Here is a 13540-nt window from a genome sequence, read left to right on the forward strand (position 1 = left end):
CTCTATGTACTCAAAACACCCTCTTGCTGTTACTTTTTTTGCAAGGCCTTTCCAACCACTAGGAAAGATGAAGGCAAACAGCAACTCCAGTAGCATCAACAGAACAGCAAATGACTGACTTCAATTAGCAGGTCACCAACAGGGTTCACTCTTGCTGCCTCTGCATTTCTGGTACTAGGACACCAACCAGAGTTCAGTCCTGCTTCTGCTCTAAACCTTAAAAAAGAACATATTCAAGCCATAGCCAGCACTACGCTGACCATCTTGGGGGGTGGGGGGGGGGACTTCAAACATTACAGAAACTCCAGAATTACACATAAACAAACAAGCAATACAATACTATAATTCATGCTCCCAGGGTGGAATAATCCTCACCGCTGTGCCCCTCATAGAATTGAAAAATCTATAAGCAAAAGCTAGAAGTATTTTTATTCTATGTCCGGACTGGAGGCTCCAATTATGATAGTTCAAGGCTGACTAACAACTAAATTTGACATAGGAGCAACTAGCATATAATAAAACTGCTTAAATCTAGTCCGAGGACCAGTCTGCTGCTTTCAGAATGTGTTCCAGCCTGGAACCCAAAGACAGAGCCTTAGAGGCCATAGTTTTACAAGTGGAGTGTGCACCAAATCTACTAACATCAATACCTGCCTCTGCCATGATTCATATGACTCACCAGGCCAGAGTTGCGGCTGCCACAGGTTCAAAAGAGTTTTGTACAGCCCTCAAAAGTTAGCCATTCTGATCAGCACATTACAATCTAATACAGTCCTCGTAAACTTTTAAGCATTTTACCACACAACTCATCATCATGAGGAAAAGCCAGATAATCAATAGACTTTGGAAAAAAAATTGTACGTCTAGAAATTGCAAAAGAAACTCCCTCTGTAGAGAATATTCTGCTTACTAAATCAAGCACAATGATGCCCGAAACTTTCCAACAGGTGACCAGACAAAGCAACATAGTGAGCTTAGTAAAAAGTGCGATTTGTATATATTTTTTTTAATAATAAATGTTTTGATTGGCTGCTGTGGTTGTACCAGTAAAGGAGAAGCATAATCCTCACCTCAGTGTCCTTAACAGAACTGGAAATTCATGTTGCGAAAGTTGGAAAAATTTGTATTCACTGGTTTATTGAGTTCCAAAGAACTCCTCATCACCATATTTAAAAAGATCAGATACGGACAGGTAAGGATGTGTGTTTTTTTTTTTTTTTTTTTCTTCAAGACATTTATTTTCGTCTGAAGCAAAGCAACCCTTGACTAGCCCTGCCTCACTGCCTGCTCTCTTCCAGCTGACCCAGTTGAGGAGATCTTTCACCACAAGGAAAACACTGAGCCACAAGCACAGATTAAAAGGAAAAACTACCCAGTAGAACTCTCATGATAAAGATGTCATGAGAAGCATTACTGGGAGCAGACATGAGAGTTTGTGACAAAACAATGCAACATAGCAAAAGTTAGGTAAATACTGAACAATACAAGGTCACCCAATGATATATTAATTATCCTAAAGTAGCTATTATAAAATGCATAATCTCGGTGCCTTCTTTGTTGCGAAGCCTTGTGTAAAGATGTTTTTGTCAATTTGGTTGCTTCCCAGTGGTGTGTTTGCCAGGTAGACATATACTAGAGACTCCATGGTGTGTGTCCTTGACATTTTCCTTTCACTAGACTCTGTGCTGGCACTGTGACTGGACGAAGGAAAATGACATGCACATAATGGTACGTCAGTATACAGAAATTCTTTCAAAGACTAGAGGCCCTGAAAGAACATTGAGTTAAGGGACATAAAAAGACACATAACCTGAACTATTAAAGCAAAATAAGGCAAGCTTATAGAGATCCATGCTCATAGGGGGGTAAAAGGAACTGAGGCTGACTGATTTAAGCACTGAGTCTAATCGATTCAGCACTGCATTGATGGACGCTGGAGGCGCCTAGCTGCCTTGCATTGGCAAAGCCCTCATTCTCTACCTCACATTCTTATCCGTTTCCTTTATTTTATTTGCCATTTTTATTGCAGAAAGTTGGGAAAATATATCGGCATGGGAAAAATATAATTCAGCATGATGGTGCTTTCATGTAATATTATTTTGGAATTGATCATTAAACAAATACTGGGGGGGGAGGGGGAAATGGCGGCTGCGTTGTTAGCGAGCTCTGCAGCCTGCTGACAACCCAGCTGGATCCTGCCTGACACAGCAGCCCCAGGTTGACCCTGGGGCCGCTGGCCTGCTGAGAGAGGACCATGATGCGCCAGACCAGGGTGCGCGTCCAGGCACTGTGCCCGCCTGCCTTCAAGGGGCCACATGAAGCAGGCCTGGTCCACTGCGGTGTTGGACCTGGGGCATCTGCAGTAGGCTCAGAGGCGGGCCCCTGTCTTAGGCCTCAGATTGGGTGGCCCTGAACTCGAGCCTTTCCCCAATGGCTTGGGCCTATCGTGGGACACTCTCGAAGTGCTGCAGTGATGCTGGAGGGGAGGTGAGGCGGGAGTGGTGGCCAGACGAGGCCTGCAGCCGTACTAGCTGCGGTGATGGCAAAGTGTGATACCCTCCCTTCCCCCATTTTTTTTTTTGTGTGTTGCCACTCTCCTCCTTTCTTTCTCTTCCCTTCCCCTGCCTCTCAAGAGTGACCTAAGTTCTGGTGGCAGGTGGGGCTGGCGTGGGACGACAGCCAGGCCAGCATCCGACTGGTGACTGACTCAATTGAAATGGAGCAACTGATGGAGCTCAGGGGTGACCAGAGGAGATGTGCAAGTGGCTCTCCCCCCTCCCCCCCACAGGATGGAGGGGGACGGAATGCTAAGGGGTGGATTCCCCTCCCCCTACATGTTCCTGGGACCTGCTACAGAGGAGATGGATGTGCTGTCCGGCAGGGGGGTGGTGGGGAGTGCTGAATGCCTGGACCTGAGGGACGTGGGGATGTGTGGCCATTCCCCGATACCGGGCCGGCTGCTGAGAAGATGCCTAAGTGGAGAACTGGACAACTGGTGGCGGTTCCCCTGAGCTGACCCTGGGCTGGTGTTGATTGCAGCTGGTGGTTGACCAGTTCTGTTTTTGACTTCCTATCCTCTGCCCGTGACCTGGGGAGACTGGGCTGCTTCACCATGGGCCAGTGCAGGCCATCACCTCTGGCATAGGCCCACATGCGAATATAGATCAATACACAATTCCCAACCCGGTTGCGGATGATGCTGTTGGAGAAGCTGCCTCCAACTCATGTCCTCGGTGACTGTAATACACGAACGAGCAGAGGACATGGATAGCCGGGCACAGCACAACAACCTGTGCCTGGTGGGCCTACAAGAGAACTTAAACGATCCCATCCTAACTGTGGCCCTTGAGAGGTGGTTTCGCAGTTGGATGAATGCAGAGAAATTCTCCACCACGTTCATTATAGAGCAGGCACACCAGTCCCTGGCCCCCAGGCCACCTGTGGGCACTCCGCCCTGCCCGTTAATCCCGAAGATCCTCAACTTTAGGGACCGGGACACAATTTTGCACAAGGCCAGGACCCAATCGGACCTCTGCTATCAGAACTCCAAAGTCCTGATCTTCCCAAACTACTCTATGGCAGTGAAGCAAAAGCTCAGATCCTTCGAGGCCGCTAAACAGAAACTGTGAGTGCTGATCCTATGATATATGCTGCTCTTCCCGGTCCGGCCGAAGCAGGCTTGGGAGTTGGTGGTGGAGAAGTGCACGCCTTGGACTCTAGGGCCGAAGGAGGGAATGGCAAGAGGTTTTGGAGACTCTGGAGAGACCTCCTCGCCAGCCAGTTTACGAAAGAAGTGCTACTGCTCATGGAAGTTGCGGGCCAGGGGTGGGGAGTGATGTGGACTCCCGGGGTCCCCACTGCAGCGTGAGGTGCAGACTGAGACTGGCCTCGATGCTGCCTTGGTGGCCACTCCTGCCCTTTACGGCTCAGGGGAAGAGATGCCGACTCCCTCAGACTGACATCGGTTAATGTGGGCCGGGTCGTGGGAGGATGGCCTGGTGAAGTTGGCCTGGGTCGGTCTACATGACGGTCGCCGGAACTGATGGGCCTGGGAAAGGCCACCGCGACCTGGGGGGCAGGAAAGGTTCTTTCTTTTATGTTTGGGTTGGTGACTAATCTGCTGTTGTGGGGTGACATACCAGTATTTATGTCATTGTTTTTCCTGCAAGTGTCCCCAAAACTGAGTATTTTCAATGTACTGAGTTGCAAGATGTGTTGGTACGGGCCGACAGATGCTTCAGGGGTAGGGAAAAAAAAAAAAAAAAACATTACAGAAACTCCAGAATTACACATAAACAAGCAATAGTATGGGGTGGTGAGTGTTGGAGGGTTTCAGGGGGCGTTGTGCTGTGTTGTGTTAATCTCTTGTTTTCTAGGTTAGCTATGTTCAAAGTTAGTGTCCTATTGGTTAACAGACTGACTCTCTCTGCCCGTGGTAATCCGCACCCTCAGCAGCCCTGATCATACAGGGGAGCCTGGTCGAGCCCACCACATACACTTACTCTAACACCATGCCCTCGATACTCTCTTGGAAGTTTACACAGCCTGCTAGATCGCATCAAGAACTCAGCTGTTTTGCAACATTTTAAAACACATCACCCTGGTGTTTTTCTCCTGCAGCAGACCCACTTGGTTGGTACCCTGTGTACATTTCTAGGCCGTTTTGGCTACGACTGAGTGTACCATGCTGGATTTTTCAGAGGATCGAGGGAGGTAGCCCTCATTCTCCATAAGTCCTTGCCCATGTCAGTGGCCAGGACCCACACTGAACCCCAGGGGCAATATGTTGGCATAGAGGGCCATCTGGCCGGAAAACAGATGAACCTGCATTCCAGTTATGTCCCTCCACAGTGGCTTCGGCCCATCTTGTCTGAGCTGCAGACTTACTGTTGACCTTTCCACAAGGTACTGCGATTATAGGGGGTGTAGTGCTTTCCTCTTATCTAGTTTCTAAGCACTAACATCAGGGGTGTGGAATTTATTAAAATATCTACTTGTCCAGGGGACAGGTTGCTTCTCAAATCTACTTGTCCTGTAAAAAAATCTACTTGTCCCTTTGGTGCCATATAGTGTGGCGACAAATTATGGCAGCAATCTCATTATGTAAGAGCTCTGATAATAGCCTCTCTGATTATGCCAGGGCTACTACCTTAGTAGGGCTTGCAGTTTCAATCCCTACTGTAGCAATTTCCTTTTTTTCCACCTTTCTGCAGATCTGCATACTGGGGCTGGAGGAAGCAGTAAGCAATAGTTCCAGGGCTGGAATGCCTTTGAGTCTGCAAACCTACTAACCTGCATGTTTTAAAGATTTTTACCAGCTTCTCTCTAATATTTCCCCATAATAAGAAAGGTTGGACATTTACTCCTGACAATGGCAGAATTAGAACTTCTTCCAGGGTTGGGAAGAAAGTGGCTGGAGGGAAAATGAACTTGCAAATGCTCAATAGATTTTCACATGAGCAAATCTACACATCGTATTTACCCATGCTAAAATACAGTTCACAAATATTTTATAGGGGTACGACATATACCATGGGTGCACTTTTGTGACTTTCTTTAAGAATTTGGGGCCACATGTCAGTAGGTTCAGATTTGCGACCTGCAAATTGCGAGTCAGAGAGACTCGCAATTTGCGAGTCGCAAATCCGAATGTAGGATGGTGTCCCTGGCACCATCTGTGATTCGCAAGGGCTTCGCAAATGCCCACCTCATGAATAATCATGAGGTGGGTCGCAATTTGCGACCCCCTTACGAATGGCGGCCCTCACAGGGATGGTGGCCTGCTGGAGACGGCAGACCACCATGTCTGTGACTGCTTTTTAATAAAAAAGGAAAACGAGATGCATTACAAAAACTAAAAATGAAACGTTTTTGTTTCATTTTTTCAGAGCAGGCAGTGTTCCACAGGACCACTGCCTGCTCTGAAAAAATGTTTACAATGACATTCACAATGGGGAAGGGGTCCCATGGGGACCCCTTCCCTTTAGCGAAAGTGTTAGCACCCATTTGAAATGGGTGCAAACTGCGATTGGTTTGCGCCCGCGTTCGCGGTCACAAAACAATCCTACATTGCACTGCGAGTCGCAATTAGGAAGGGAACACCCCTTCCTAATTGCGAGTCGCAAACCCGTTTACCGAGGTTACCGAATCGCAAAACTGGGTTTGTGCATCGCAATGTGCTTTTTGCACGCCGCAAACAGCGAAAGTCGCTGTTTGCGACATGCAAAAAGCTACCTACATGTGGGTCTTGGTCCCTAATTAGGTCTGGTGTTAACAAAACATTTTGTTTTTATTAAACTTCTATTTCTCTCTCTTTCGGCTGGCTTTACTGTGAGCGATCGCATTCTGCTCTTCCACAAGGAGCATATTGGCACACAAAGTAGTTTTGTTCAGTGTCAGGAACTACAGTGGCAATCAGTGACATAACGAAACTGGAGGGTGCCCCTTTGCAAAGAACATGGAGGAGCCCCCTCTCCAGACTCACTCAGGCCAGGTGCTCTGCTGAAGGAGCCCCCAGGAGGGCAGCTGCGGGGCCTTTGTTATGCCACTGGTGGCAACGTGTGCTTTTAGAGTTCAAAAATGTTTTTTTTTTTTTTTTCCCCCAGTGTTTTACAGTGTTGAGGGCCTGATAGCTCCCACAACAATAAAGTGTTACAAAAGCCATGTCAAAACAAGACACGCATTGATGAAACTAAAGGACTTATAAAAATATGTCAGATCAGTTGGCTTTGTCAGTGTTTGTTTATTTTCATGCTTCCCATAATCGTGTTGAAAATGGTTACACTGATTTTCCATTAGAAATATTTTTGGGAAATGCTAGCATGCACCAACACATTTTACTAAATGACACTTCATTTGCATCTAATCAGAGCATTCTGGGAGCATTATACTTAGCCTCATAGCCTAAACTTTTCAAACATGTGTATACACGTTTTTTTTTGTACTGGAACCAACGTCTGTAGTGAAGTGTGACCTTAAAACATTTATTTACAGCACTCACCCTAATAATGAAGGATTTCAAATAATGAACCATAAATACAAGTTCGAACAGCATTATCTTTTGGAAACACATTACCTCAACTGCAGAGAGTTTCACTCTCTGTAAACAGGCAGCCAAAGGGTTTGTGCTGCAGAGGGTTGGGCCTACTTGTCCCAAGGACAAAGTAAACATAAAAACTTGTTGCCCTTGACCCCAAACAAGATGTCCCGGGCGTCGGGCGATAGGAATTCCACATCCCTGAACATAACACAACAGAAATGCACTTCTGAGGTCAAAGAAGACTTTTATTGTTGTTAATTCTTCCCCAACCACAATATTTATGAATGACGAATTAGTAGCTTTCAAGTCCGCGTTAATCAAACAAAATATATCAGTTTGCAATATACACAGCAGGTTATATTTATAAGATATTGAATGCAAAGCAAAACAAATACTTCACCGTGTGGGAACTATCTACAGCTTCATCTTTCTAAGGTCTGCAAGCTGATGACCCCTGTCAGCCGCGAGAAAGAGAGATTCATCTACCCACACGGGATTGCTGGCAGCCTGCGCCAAGCTCCAGCACGAGGTCCGGCAGATTCGAATCTCACTCTCTGCAGCCTGTGTCATTCGTTACAAAGGTGTGCCCCCTCCTCTCAGACCTGGGAAACTGAGCAAGCCTTTTGGAGACTGGCCAGGTCTCCAAGACTACTCCTGTTCCCAAGCTCAAGCAGAGAGAACAACACCCATGTACTCTCTCTTATCATGTCTAGTCTACTGTGAGAAAAACATCTTGGTTCTCTGGTGCAAAAACACAGCTTGGAAAAATACAGCTTGGATTCTCAACTGCAATGTCTAACTCCACGTTAAAGGCAATGGGCAGCTAACCTAAATATCAAATGCAATGTCTAGTGTCATGTCAAAGCCAACAGGCATCTGAGCTGAATACAAAATGCAATGTATAATATCATGTCAAAGCCCATAGGCAGCTGAGCTGAATACAAAATGCAATGTATAATATGTCAAAGCCAATAGGCAGCTGAACTGAATACATCATGTCAAAGCCAATAGGAATGCAATGTCAAAGCCAATAGGCGGCTAGACTGGATACAGCATGTCAAAGCTCATAGGCGGCTAAACTGAATACAGAAAGTAATGGCTAATGCCATGTCAAAGCCCATAGGCGGCTAAACTGAACAAAACATACCATGTGCTACTGGTGAACCTTGAGCAACTAATATGCGCAGTGGTGAAACACAAAGTCATTGGCCAAAACAAACTTTATCAAATGGCAGTACATTCCGCCCTTTGACCAATGAATTTTTTGTTTCACATATCTCTTGTTTCAAACAAAAACAAAAAAAACATCAGATCAAAGCAATCCCTGTAAAGCAATAGAAGTGGATTAACACATAGATTTCATAACCTTTCACATCAGATACATCTACATAGAAAAGACTGGGCAATTTTTATACTCTGAATGAGTCTCTAATTCAACCGTGTTAGCAATTTGATGTGGCATGAGTTCTGCTCATGTAAAGGTGCACGGTCCACCTGAAAGGTTTTCTGGAAGGTAAGCAAAAGTCAGAGTTCCATACGAGAAGGGGAAAAAAAAAAAAAAATCACAGCTTAGTTCCAGTGGAAGAATGCAATCAAACAAGTTGAACTTGAACTGAAGGCGCAGTTTGCGCAAAATGGATCCATGGTGCTGGCACTTTACTCAGCCAGGTTCAGGTTGGGGGTTCGGACCCTTCCCCGACCCCACACGCACACACCGGAAGGGGGACCACACAGCACACTCGGGGACAGTGGCGAAACGTGGTAGGATCTGCAAAAGAAACAAGTATGACTTTTCTTGCAAATAACATTTTTCATTTAAACTGCACCCTTCCTCTTTCTTTCCCTGTTTTATAATCAGCAGGACGTTTTTGAGGCCCTTTGTTATATTTTCTGCAGGTTCTGGAGGATCACTTGGGGCTTCAGCCCACACATCAGCACTGAGGTTTGTATCTGCTGCGCCACAGCTTCCCTTTTCTTGCACTGTCAGAAGGGCTGGGGCAGACTCCTTCTTTACCAAACCTCCATTCACTGCATTTTTGTCAAATTGGGCCATTCTGTCTCCAATTTGTATGAATGAATCAGATTCTTTTCTAGGTATCCGCATAATTTCGATTTTTCCTTGGTAATTTGCAGCGATCACTCTCCCTAAAACCTGATCAATTTGCCATTTCTGTCCTGGTAACTTTCCTCTCCCCAACTGCTTTGTGACTGCTTGCATGACAGATTGCTTTTGTGCGTGCTGCACAGTTTTTTATCAAAACTAGGGGAATGTGCATCTCTCTCATCTCTGCCCACCTGTAAGTGGCTTTTTCTCTCAGCTGTTCACATTTCTGAGGCACCCACTTAGCCATCCCCACTAAGGCAGAATTCTGGGTGTACACTTCTCTCTGAATTTTTCTCATTAACATCTGCAAGGTAATTGAACCAGTTAGGTGCTAAAACATTAGCAATGAACCAAAAATCAGCATAAAAATGACACATCTCACATAGATCTTGCTTTAAAATCTGACACACATTATACAACGCTGTTCCTTCTCCTGTGCCAGAAAACAACATTTCAGTCAATGAATCATTAGTAAAACAAACATGCTTTTTATCTTCAGTAGACACGAATTCAAATGGTGCACACAACTTCATTGATAACTTTTTTACCTGTGGTACTCTAGCCCTGTCTTGCAAGTACCAGATCCATTGTATGATTCTAGCTAGGGGCACTATTTTCTTTCCTTGTTCTTGGTTTACATGTACATAAGTATTTCCTTCTTGCACTGCGCAGAAACCTAAAGTCTGCATTATTTCATTTGCCAAATCACAAGCGCGCAACTGCATATAATTTTTCACAGTGACCATATACAAAAGTGTTAGGATTTCTCTCAAATGAGGGCTATTCTTTTTCCAAAAATCAAACAAGCTAATGAAACTCGGGGTGTCTTGCTCTAAAATCCTTCGTTTTACTTGTGCATTTTGCAACGGTAACTCGTGTTATCAGTTAAGGAATGTATTTTGTCTGCCAAAAACCCTGGCTCACACGAAAACTCAGTGCAGCTCGGAGCTGTCTTAACCCCCTCATTACTGGAATGGGACAAGAAAGATTCTTCAAAAACAGCCTTTTTATAACTTTCAGTCGGGCTAATTTGCTCACGTAAATTCCTATTTTCATGTTTCAACTTCCTGCATTTCTCTGTAAGCAGATAAAGGTATCCAGACCTTTCTGTCATCATTACTTCCAAAACACACGTTTTCTACATATGTACAACAGAAATTATTTCTCAAAGCATTATCAGGCCTTTTAGCTACACATGCATTTTCTTCTGTAATTCCCCAAACAGAAAACAATTCACAGTTTTTCGTAGCACCATCAGGCAGTTTACCAATACATGCATTCCCAGACATGGTCTGCCGTGCTACTGTGATTCTCCAAAAAAAACAATTTCTGTAATTCTCCAAACAACAAAAACAATTGCACTTTTAAAGTGTGCACTTAGAAATCTACCAACTCGTCAACACCCTCTTAATCACCTCTTAATGACCGACACCCCACGACTCCTGGTACCAATTGTAGTGCTTTCCTCTTATCTAGTTTCTAAGCACTAACATAACACAACAGAAATGCACTTCTGAGGTCAAAGAAGACTTTTATTGTTGTTAATTCTTCCCCAACCACAATATTTATGAATGACGAATTAGTAGCTTTCAAGTCCGCGTTAATCAAACAAAATATATCAGTTTGCAATATACACAGCAGGTTATATTTATAAGATATTGAATGCAAAGCAAAACAAATACTTCACCGTGTGGGAACTATCTACAGCTTCATCTTTCTAAGGTCTGCAAGCTGATGACCCCTGTCAGCCGCGAGAAAGAGAGATTCATCTACCCACACGGGATTGCTGGCAGCCTGCGCCAAGCTCCAGCACGAGGTCCGGCAGATTCGAATCTCACTCTCTGCAGCCTGTGTCATTCGTTACAAAGGTGTGCCCCCTCCTCTCAGACCTGGGAAACTGAGCAAGCCTTTTGGAGACTGGCCAGGTCTCCAAGACTACTCCTGTTCCCAAGCTCAAGCAGAGAGAACAACACCCATGTACTCTCTCTTATCATGTCTAGTCTACTGTGAGAAAAACATCTTGGTTCTCTGGTGCAAAAACACAGCTTGGAAAAATACAGCTTGGATTCTCAACTGCAATGTCTAACTCCACGTTAAAGGCAATGGGCAGCTAACCTAAATATCAAATGCAATGTCTAGTGTCATGTCAAAGCCAACAGGCATCTGAGCTGAATACAAAATGCAATGTATAATATCATGTCAAAGCCCATAGGCAGCTGAGCTGAATACAAAATGCAATGTATAATATGTCAAAGCCAATAGGCAGCTGAACTGAATACATCATGTCAAAGCCAATAGGAATGCAATGTCAAAGCCAATAGGCGGCTAGACTGGATACAGCATGTCAAAGCCCATAGGCGGCTAAACTGAATACAGAAAGTAATGGCTAATGCCATGTCAAAGCCCATAGGCGGCTAAACTGAACAAAACATACCATGTGCTACTGGTGAACATTGAGCAACTAATATGCGCAGTGGTGAAACACAAAGTCATTGGTCAAAACAAACTTTATCAAATGGCAGTACAGGGGGTGACTTCAATGCGGTCCCAGACCCTACCTTTGACACTTCAGCTGACTCTTGCCCGAGTCGGTGGTCAGGAGCAGCATGCTTGCCGAAATGGATGGACCCTCTGTCCTATGTGATGCATGGTGCTCTTGCCCGTGGTATCTCTGATCATGCGCCTATTTTGATGGACTGGGGAGCCCACTCACAAACCTAGCACCCTATGTGGCGCTTTAGTGCATGGTATCTGAAAGACCCTGAGTGTGTTGATTTCATAGACTAGGACCTAGGGAACTACTTCAGGGAAAATTCTGGATTAGTGGTGTCGCCAATGACCCTGTGGGTGGCTGGCAAACCCTCCCTGAGGGGAGTTCTCAAAGGATGTCAGGCAGCGAGAGGCTCATCAAGCGCAACTGATAGCTGGGTTGGAGAGCAGGATAGAGGACCTGGTGCGTCTGGATCAGCAGTCAGACGGGGGTGATCTGGGAAGACAGCTGGCACTCCTCCGTGCAGAGTTCCGACGGGTGTCCCTCACAGAGGCTAGACAGTGTTGGCAGGCCTTGACACAGGGTATATGAGCTAGGCGACAAGACCGGGAAGCTGCTATACTGGTTGGCGACCCATGATGTCTCGACCCGAGTAGTGCCACTCCGAGACCGGACAGGCTCTATACAGGAGGACCTGCAGGTGAACGCTCTTTCCTTCGCCTTCTATTACAAGGACCTCTATGTGTCTGTCCCATAACCCCTAAAAAACAGGAGCTCTGGGGGATATTCCACTTCCCTCCATTCCATCCGCACTGGCTAAAGAGTTAGATCTTCCTCTGACAAGGGTGGAGGTGAAAAACGCCACTTCAGGCCTTCAGTTAGGGAAAACCTGTAGCCCGGATGGATACTGCATTGATTATTATATGACTATTCACTCACATCTGGTGCCCCACATGTTGAACACATATAAGGAGGCGCTTCAATGTGTCTCCTTTGGCCCGGGCCTTTATAGCGCCACAATTGTGGTCATACATAAGGGTGACCTACCCCGGGATCAATGTTTCTTCTATTGCCCTATTTCATTGATCACCATGGATTTAAAATATATGCGAAGATTCTGGCGACCCAACTGGCCCGCAAGGTTGCCCTATTTGATCCAGCCTGATCAGTGGGGGTTTATGCCGGGCTGGAGTACGCGTCATTATATACGACTGGTCCAGGTGAGATACTAAAGGGTGGGTTGGCACTTCTTTTGGTAGACTTCCACAAGGCGTTCGACACCCTGGCCTGGAACTTCTTTGGGGATGTCTTGGTCCGAATAGGCTTTGGCCTGACATTTCAGAAAATGGTCCACCTCCTCTATCATGACCCATCGGCGCAGGTGCGGGTGAACGCTGTTACGTCGGACCCCTTTCCAATTTGGCTTGGGACGTGTCAGGGATGCCCTCTCTCCCTTTTACTATTTGCCTTGGCCGTGGAGCTATTGGCATGTCTCCTACGTTGTGACCCGCTCATTAGCGGCTGGAGGTGGGGTTGGTTATGAAGACTGAGTGTCCCTATATGCTGATGATATTCTGGTGTTCCTGGAGTAACCCCAGAGCTCCGGACCCCGATTTCTTGAGCTTTTGAAGCTATACGGTGAGGCCTCCGGATTGTGATTGAATCTTGGGAAGTGACTTCTAGTAGAGGTGCAAGCAAACCCTGGGAGCAGTATCTGGTGTCCAGATATCCCGGTGAGCCGGAACGCACTTAAATACTTGGGATTCTACCTATCCCCACTCCAAGACCTGGCTTGACAACTACATTTTCAGCCCCTAACCCAGATTCTTGCCAGGGATCTGGCTCACTGGTCTAGCCTGCCATTGAACCCATTGGTTTGCAATGCCCTTTTCAAGATGATCCTTCT

General features: G+C 45.9%; 1 protein-coding gene across 3 annotated transcripts in view; it reads left to right on the top strand.

The window, feature by feature from the left end:
• Positions 1-13540, top strand: part of TM9SF1 (transmembrane 9 superfamily member 1) — a 105146-nt gene that overhangs the window by 36562 nt on the left and 55044 nt on the right. Inside the window, exon 1 of one of the 3 annotated variants that reach the window (XM_069238172.1) lies at positions 8962-8981. The exons of the other annotated variants lie outside the window; for them this stretch is intronic. The gene's annotated coding sequence lies outside the window, so the exon portion shown is untranslated. Of the gene's footprint in view, positions 1-8961; positions 8982-13540 lie in introns of those variants that run through there. 3 annotated transcript variants of the gene reach the window in all.

This window comes from Pleurodeles waltl, chromosome 6, assembly GCF_031143425.1.
Source record: "Pleurodeles waltl isolate 20211129_DDA chromosome 6, aPleWal1.hap1.20221129, whole genome shotgun sequence".
NCBI lineage: Eukaryota > Metazoa > Chordata > Amphibia > Caudata > Salamandridae > Pleurodeles > Pleurodeles waltl.